We start from the raw sequence: 9,174 nt of genomic DNA on the forward strand, positions 1-9,174 counted from the left end.
AAGCAGGGTTTTTAGACCCTATAAAGCAGTGTCTTGCAATAGCTGCAGCTTTCAATGATCGTCGCCCTTCTTGCTTCGTTCTCCACTTTGCTAGATTCGAGCAATTGATGCAAAACCACGGACAGCGATTCATTGATAATGCATGATGGCTGGAGTAGTCTTTGTTCATGAGAATGCACGGAAAAACACTTGCAATGTTACCGCGGAATAATTTTATTTTAAATCCTTACTAACCCTATGTGTATTCTGAATTTGTAAATATTAATATCAAAAATCGGATGAAAATAAAAAAGATCCTGATTGTTTCCTAAAAACCCGATAGATTTTTCGCAGATATGAGAATTCCTGCCTCGACATATTCGGCACGTGTAACGAGTGCGCCTTTGGAAAATGACGCTTGAAAAAAGGGCACATTGGAATATCTGGGTCAAAAGTACTATAGAATCGAGGAAAATGGTAGGAATCAAAAGTAATTTTTTTCTTTTACTTTGCATTTCCTTCTCGGCGAGCCGTCGTCGTCGAGGCACGAGAAAAACGGCAATTGCTTATAATAATAACTCAGGAAACCTTTATGCAAACTTTCGTTTCGTTAAAGATATGAATATTTCGTTCGGTGCCGCACTGGAATGGCATTCCCATTCCCATTTATTCCCACTCCTCGTATTCTTCTTGCTCTCGCGGAATATATACGTATTATTTTTTGCTTGGTTTTGTCGTTTTTATGTTCTTATATTGCTGAAAATATATACAGTCGAATCCACTTATAGAAAGATTGCTCGCCGAAGCTCACATCTCCTCTGCTTCGCCAAACTGGTGCTTTTACATATTACCTGACACAGGAAAAAAAAAACTTACATGTCGGAGGAAAGCCGCGAAGAGGGAAAAACGAAATGCGAAAAATATTTCTAGCATCGACATGCGAAGGGAACACTTTCTATTGCACGCCAGTGGCATGACACAAACTGCACGTATATTGCTGGGTCGTAAGTATATCGAGAAATATAATCTTCGAGTTGTCACTTTTGGAGAAAAGCGCTGGGAAGACATGATCGGACGTGTATCGCATACATGGACTCGCTGGAAGGAAAGACTCCAATTTGCACATCAAATACAATTAAACTCAGAAGGGAGTAGGTAAACATTTCACATTTTACATCAATATAAAGAAAATTAAAATAAATTGTTTTGACATTTACTTATTGAGATATCCATCGTCCTTCAATATTGCTCTTATACTTTCCTAAGATCTGAAGCCACGGTTCAAGGTTTAACGTTAAAATGTAGATGAATATGCGGAAGCACATGTCTCACACAGGTCGTGGTGATATCCTGCTGTCGGCCGTTAAGATATCGGTAAAGTGTGTAAACCGCTATGATGCGGGGGCAGTTCACTCGACGGGGCCTCGAAGCAGGTCGTAGGTGGCCCCCTGGGCGTCGTTTTGTCATTGTCAGGCCGATATCGGCGCCCGGAAGAAGGACATAGAGGGAACTACCCCCAAACGTAGTCCCAGCGCTGGCACACCATGAGCCTCGACAACTTCAACAGCTCCCGCAGGGGAGGTGCAAAAAACTAACATCACCTATACCACTATTTTACTGTCAGTGGCTGTTGCTTGACTACAGGCTGTTTAATACCATTCCAAGATAATAATATCTTCTTCAACATGCTACTAGTGATGATAACATTATTGAGTAAATTTAAATAGATATTTCAAGTTGAGTGTTGTTTTTTTAAAGATTGGTCATAACAGTGCTTTTGGAATGCACAGAGATGGATTATTATAGGGTAAGTAAAAGCGGCATTTGCGAAGCTGAAAAGCGGCGCACTCGCAAAGTGAGTAAACGTGCATGCACATAAATCACCTCTTTATCACCGTAAATAACATTCTTTAAACTGTATGAACATGCGTTGCATAATGCCGCTTTTTCGGGGGCATAAAACTAAATAAATGTAGCGTACATTTATTCATAATACGCTGAAGCGCTAAAGAAATAACAAAATGTTGTGGTCCAGCTTATTCACATATAGTACTTCATCTTCTGAATATATTTTATGCTTCCGGAATTTTCAACCAGATCAAATCCAGAACACTATTTTCTCAATATATTCTTATTGTTTTTAGCTTCACGTGTAAGTTTATACTCGCATGGTAAAAAAAACTTACATGTGAATAAGTAAATAAATTCAGCTGTAGATGTAATAATATATGAATGTTGGAAGAATGAATGTGATGCGTTCCTACGGATCGTTCTCGCAGCTGGAGGCGTGAGTTTTTCCCGCACATGCAATACAACGATTAATCAGCAGGGACTTTATAACACTTTAAATAATTAATATGTTCTTTTATATTGCTGCCGCGCGACAGGAGCCGGCAGGTAACCATCGTGTTAGTAAAATTATTTTCGTGTTTCCAATTTGGACCCGAAACGGTATTTTAAGCTCTTTCTAGAAAACCGGAAATTTCTGGAATGTTATACAAAAATACGCAATAAATTAATGCCAGAGCAAATTATGTTATCAGATCGTGAATATATTATATTAAAGTAATCAAACTAAATATCATAATTTATTTCATTATTAAATAAAAATATATCTAGTGTGTTTTTGGTATTTATTTATTTAGTGGTGTTTTTGTGGCTTAAATTTATGTCTTCAATGTGCTTTAAGAAACAAATAAATTTCGTTCTAGCTGGATGCTCGCTGGAACTCCCATTTCGTTCCCGCTCGTCGCGCCAAATTTATTTACAGACAGCGTGGCAGCGCCGATTCTTCTTGTGCGCCCCGATGTCAGGTGAAACGACGCGAGGCCCCCGCGAAAAGTGCGAAAAGTTAGTACAAATTAGCCGCGACATGACGCTCGCTTGCAAGCATACAAGACGCGACAGTGAATTAAAACCTTGGGCCTGCTAAACGTCGCGCATTATATCCTAGATACATCTCTCTCTTCGCTTCGAAAGTTGCGCCCGAGGCCGCCCTCGGCCCAGCGGAGCCGGGTGATTTAAGACAGGTGAAGTGCAAAAACATTTATCATGGGACTTTCTTTGGGTGAGTTATGAAGAAAACTGAACGCGCGCACCGCCGCGGATAAGGCGAAGAATTTATGTATACAGTGAGTTTTCAAATTACGCCCGAAACAATAGCCTCACCAGCGAGGGTTTCCATCTTACAAGTTTGTTGGTGAGCGGAATATAGGTCGAGGAGATATTTAATTTGAAAATTTTTAGCCACAGCAAACATGCATCTTCCAGAAGACTGGCTGTGCTTTGCAAGGTGTTTTTCGTGACACTTACTAGTATCTAAAGGAGTGGAAAGTCGATGGACATATTTTATCGTCTAAAAAATGTCGTAGGCCAAGCGTATAAATACCTAAAATGCCTAATGCATTTCCTCTCCTTGGTTTTTGCTTCGCTCGTTCCCCCGTTCTCCATCCGCGTGCGGCGTCGACGGGAGATGACAAAACGCGATGTGAATTACTCATAATCATACTCGAAACGACACACCCTTAATAAAACTATTGTCGGCATGAATTATGGACGTCGGACGGCATCAGCATTAAGGCGCTGCGAGACGCGCAAACATCCGCGAGTTCTCTTCTTTCGACATCTTCATCGTGCAGAAATGCGTTTCTTGGTTGTGCAAGGAACGAGGATGCAGAATAAAAGACCTACGTGTCCGACGAAACAAACTCCAAACTCCGGGTATATAATGGAACCAAAGAATGTATATATGTATATACATCAGGAATAAATCCTTGTATAATGGATATCAGCGGGTAAGTCGCCAGGCAGAGATATCCACGAATAGAATACAAGATCACTCAATAAATTTAATTATGAAGACAAATCTTAATTATTATTTTGGAGTGTTTGAAATTTAGAAGTTTATTGTGTGCAAGTTGGAGTTTATTTATGGTCGATTACAAAACCGCAAGGCAAACACGCAATGATTGTCATTCCAGTGAATTTAATTGAATCATTATTAGGTACTTAAATGTGATTATTCCAATTAGGTGCGCGTTGTATTCGCGGCGGCGTGTGAGCCAATTGAAAGCGCACGAAGCTGCGACGACAGAATATAAACGATTCCAGCGCCACCGAAGCATTAAAGAAAAGCGCACCGGGCGCACAAAAGTCCGGGCTGTCGACTCGTCGCCGACTTGGATTTATTATAATTAAGCGCTCTTTTCGATAAGTGCCTCGACACGATCGCCCGATGCCCGCGTCGAGGTGCAAATCGCTAAAGCGAACACCGAAAAAGCGTGCGCGCACGAGTTGAACGAGCGTTCATTATTAGCGATTAATTAGGGAACGCCTTACGGCGGGATTACGACAAAATGCGCAACTACCGAATGTTGTGCGCGGCCGTAAACAAGGACTGCGGTTTAATATCTGTATTGGTACTCTATTCCACTTCGTTTCATCGTGCCCAGCATCTCTGGTATAGCTTGTGCAGTGCGAGGGAGTTGAGTTGCTGAGTGGTGATCGCTGGAGAGCATTGTGGCTGGCTGGTGCGGGCGGATTAAATGCATTCGGGAATGAATGAGCGAATGCCCGCACACATCCACTCGAGGATCCGCATTCGTACTTTATTGCGAAGAGATCGGAACAGATGAGCATCGCATGCGTGGCGCGATCGCGTGGACCTGCACATATGTGAGTGTTAATGCCTTCGTCGGCGAAATGCCACTGCTCGATGCGCATTACATGGGGCGCGATGCAATTGCCGCTGATTAATTAAATACATACCGGCGAACGGCTGGCGAATGCACACATAAATACTGTGTAGACAAAGCGCCACAAGGGTATTACTATTGATGTACAGTTTACATTAGCGCTACATTGGTTTAATTACACAAAAATATTGAATCTAATTAATTAAATTTAATTGTATTTCCTCTTAATACTTTAAATATATATTTTTTTGATTTGAAGTTGAATGTCTAGACTTTGTTAATTCACTAACAAAATTATGAAATTGATGGAATTTTTATGTAATACAATTACTTTCTCTGGACCTACTCAAAATCAAATCTCATCGACTACATTTTTTTACAATGAACCGATAAAAAACACATAAAATCAAACCCCGCTCCATACAATCAGGTTTTCGTGGCCTCATTTTTTGCGTGTTGATTTTGCGCTATTTTATGAGCTACCATAGAGCGTGTATGTATTGTGTGAGTTTCTCATATGCTATGCAGGCGATGTCGGCGGCATGCTTATAGATTGTTCCGCGCGTGTTTGCTTGGTTAGGCCTCGGTCTCGTCGGCGGTAGCGGTGGCGGCGATCAGTTTGCTTCTGTCTGGATGCGGCTTCGGGATTTTTTCGTGCATATTCTGACGCGCGAGCGCGCATAGTTATAAGGGTTGAGAGGCACGACGAACACCAGCACCTCGAGACACGCCGAAACGCGATGTGCCGTGAATGTAGAAAACCATATTTCAATAAAAACCGATGCGCGACGCGCCGATGTATATTTCGGCAGGATATACACTAGGCGGCAAAGCCCTCAAACGCTCCAAAATTTCTGTATGATTTACCTCGATATTCCTGGCACGTTTGTCAACCAACCACTTCGGGTATTCTTGTGGATAGTTCCGACAGGATGTACAAAAAATTTTGCTTTAATTGAATTTAACAAAATATTTTTAGTCTAATTAAAGTCTATAAGCTAATATAAGCCTTCATAAATATTACAAATCATATTTAATAATGTAATTTAATAAAATAATGAGTTTGCATGTTTGTCTTTCCGAAACACTCTGTATACAATAAATGCTATGTCACGACTACATTCCGATATTTGAAGGAATGCATAATCGATAAAGATACGTTCCTGTTACGTCTTTCTTGGCTCTTCCCTCCGTTTGTACCATTATCTCGAAGGTCCCCTTCATTGCCTTAGCGAAGAAACTTGCTTTTACTCAAGCCGCAACCACCAAGCACACCAACGTCTCTCACCGTGTCGCATCTCTCGCGTTCCTTTAGAACCCCTTTCTAGGTCTATTACATTACGCCCCACGCGATTTTGTACGGACAAAGTTTTGCGTCTGTGGATGAAGGTGTGGACCAGTGTGGGTGTTAACGTCAGTGTGATTCGGTTACGAATTCGTGCGAGAGGCGAAGATATACTTAGGGAAGGCGACGCCGGCGACCACTGAAGGGCGGTAAATGTAGCGTGAATTATTTGCATTATAAGGTGGCCCAAGGACAACACGAACTAGATTTTCCTTCACCCGGACATCTCGCCATGCAAATCGGGCAAACACATTCGACCGAGCAAAAATTCGATTCGCTTTTCCTTTCGGAATAGAAAGTTTACGAATTTTAACTACAAAAACATAAAACTTTTTTATATGTCTAATATACTTCACAAAAACTGAACCATATTATTATAATAATGGTAATGCTTGACTAAAGTAACATACTATATAAAATGATGTTTGTATTATTCTTTTTTTTATATTGCTTGACTTCCTACTTTTGTATTTCCCGCCGTTATTTTTTGTGGTGCTGTTTCATGTTAATGCATTTTTAAGTCCGCGACGTTTGTTACGCCCCCACAGGGAACGCAACGCGAAAAACGTCGACAAAAAATAACTTCGGGGCAAAAACCGAGCGCCCGCTGCGGTGCGTGGTGCGTGGCAGGCTCGCACGAAGCACAACAAAGCAACAAAGAGGAAACTGATCGGAATAAGAAGCGATTTTCTTATGCATCCTCCCGCTATTGATTTATGTGCGTGGCCTATATATTCCGGCCATAGTGGGCCACGCGATAAAAATACACTACACATTAAACATATCCGACTGAAGAGTGCATTCATGTATAAAACATGAAAGAAAATCCCATTCATATAATCGAAAAAAACGTTGAGCTTTAGCATAGTTCCTGCTTTATTAAATATTCCCATAGTTGATAATTTAGAATAACATAATGTTTCGCACAAAAAATTAAAACCGGACGTATTTGTTCTGCGCTGTATCCAACTGGGGTGAAAAACTCAGAGATTAATAATAAAACGGCTGCGGGCGTGTCCGGAAAAGCGGCGCAATATCCCAGCGACAGTTTGAATGCATACCCGGCCTGACACGTTAGATTAGTTGCACTTTTACGCTCGTAATTTACATTAAACATAAATCAAGCGCCGTGCGCTGGGTGACGCTCGAGGTGGTGGTGGTGGGAACGTCACTACCGCCGACATCCACCCCCGGTTAGGCGCAGTGTGTCGATGCGTTAGTGTGCCGACCGTCCATTTACCGGTAATGTAAACATATTGACGGGGCTTTGATTTATAAGAGCACCGGCTTAATGCAACCTTGCGGCGCAGAACCTGATTCCGAATCCGGGACCAACCCGGGTGCTAGTTGCGAAATTTGGAACCGGATCCAGTCAAACTACCATCGAATCAACTTAACTTCCAGTATACAGATTGCTCAAAGAATAATAAATAAATTTAAAAAAGTTTCTTTTAAATAATTGACAATGAAAGAAAATTATTATTATCTTCTAAAGAGAAGACTTTAAGAATTTTAAAATCTCTAAATTTAAGAGTGCTGACAGGGGATGGATACAAGGTGTATGTATTGACTTGAGTTCATGAGCGACCAATCTGAAAACCGCAAATTACACTCCCAGATTCGATAGTGACTGATAATGCATGGATTTTCATTCAATAGCATGATTATTGCAATGTGTTACCAAGAAATCAGTTTTTTGTAAGCCGATGTGTTGTTTGATATTGTGCAAACTGTAAAGTGGTAGGCGCTGATGGAAAGCGTTAATAATAACTCCTAATAAACGCCCGATTTGATATATTATTATGACTTCCATTAGGTTTTCGCCCGAGCGGCATAATTATTGATTACATCTAATAGTTATTTACAGCATTAGCATGTGGGAAGGAGCTAATATCCTTCGGCAAACTTAATTTACGTATGACCATGTTGCGGTTTGCGGTTTGAGACGAAGACATGAGTATATTGTACGTACAAGTACACACCTTAACATCAAATTACGTTTCAGGCATTAATATCGCCATTATGATGAAATTTTGTACATATCAAAATATTTTTTTGGTTTTGATATGAAACTGATTATATTTTTCTGCCCGGGCGTTACGAGTAGTAAAACGAGGTTGCTGGTGGATATTATAAGTTCGTTTGCATGGTTATTTCTTATAATAGTTCCGCCTCACCGTTAGCTTTTAGCTGCTCGGCAGACAGGGCTTGTATGCTTGATCGCAGGCTTGCGCCGAGGCTTGGGCTAGAGCTGTAGGGATTAAAGTTTCCTTCCGTATCATCATCGTATAACGGTGCTGCGCCGCGCCGCGCCTCGGCTCGTTATAGACGAGTAAATTAGAAAGAATCGCCCCGCGCGATATTTAAAAGTATTCTCTTGTATAACAATGATATGTAAATGCATCGCTGCGCTGCGCCGCACCGCACCATAGCGTAATTACGTATTTCCGCCTTCGTATAGAGTGGGTAGGTGGGTGAGACGGGCAGATATGCAGATGCAATTTAATAAGTTTTCAACTTTTCCGCGCGATAATACGGCTCATCGCCACCTTGCGCCACAGTGCGACTCGCTTGCATTCTGTATGAAGTGCTAATAACGGTGCGAAATAAGCGAGAAAAGTTTGCGTAGGTTGCCGAGATGTTAGTTTGCAAGACACATTCGTAATGTGATTCTTTATCTCACCTTTACGGTTTGGGATTAATGAAAACTAAAATGAATATTTATTCACTATAAAAATAAAAATCTTTTTATTTTTGCTTACAATAATATTCTGTAATAGTGTACGCGTGTCCCGCATCAGCTTGCAGTGTTTAATATAAGTCCAAAAAGAATGTCGCTGGTGTGCGGGCCATATTATGCCCAAACAAACAAACGCGGGTTGTGAGTGTCGTCTGTTCGCGTGGTAAAACACATACGCTTGTTCCTTGCCGCGAGCATTGCACAAAGCGACGGAAAAAGTTGGAAAAAGGAGGACGCAGCAGAAAGGAACACTTGTACAAACACGTGGAAAACGTTGGAAACGTTTGGCCGCGGACAGTGATCCACCCAACCACCCAACCATGCAGAGACAAGTTGGGACATTAAAAGCACCTCTCGCTCTTCTACTTCCACCCCATGCACTCCACTTCGCAGGATGCGAAAACAAAAAGAAACGC

Source organism: Atheta coriaria, unplaced genomic scaffold (genome assembly GCF_025399875.1).
Source record: "Atheta coriaria isolate IRGN ID8LTWV9N9 unplaced genomic scaffold, Caltech_Dcor_3.1 hic_scaffold_4_pilon, whole genome shotgun sequence".
NCBI classification, from domain to species: domain Eukaryota; kingdom Metazoa; phylum Arthropoda; class Insecta; order Coleoptera; family Staphylinidae; genus Dalotia; species Dalotia coriaria.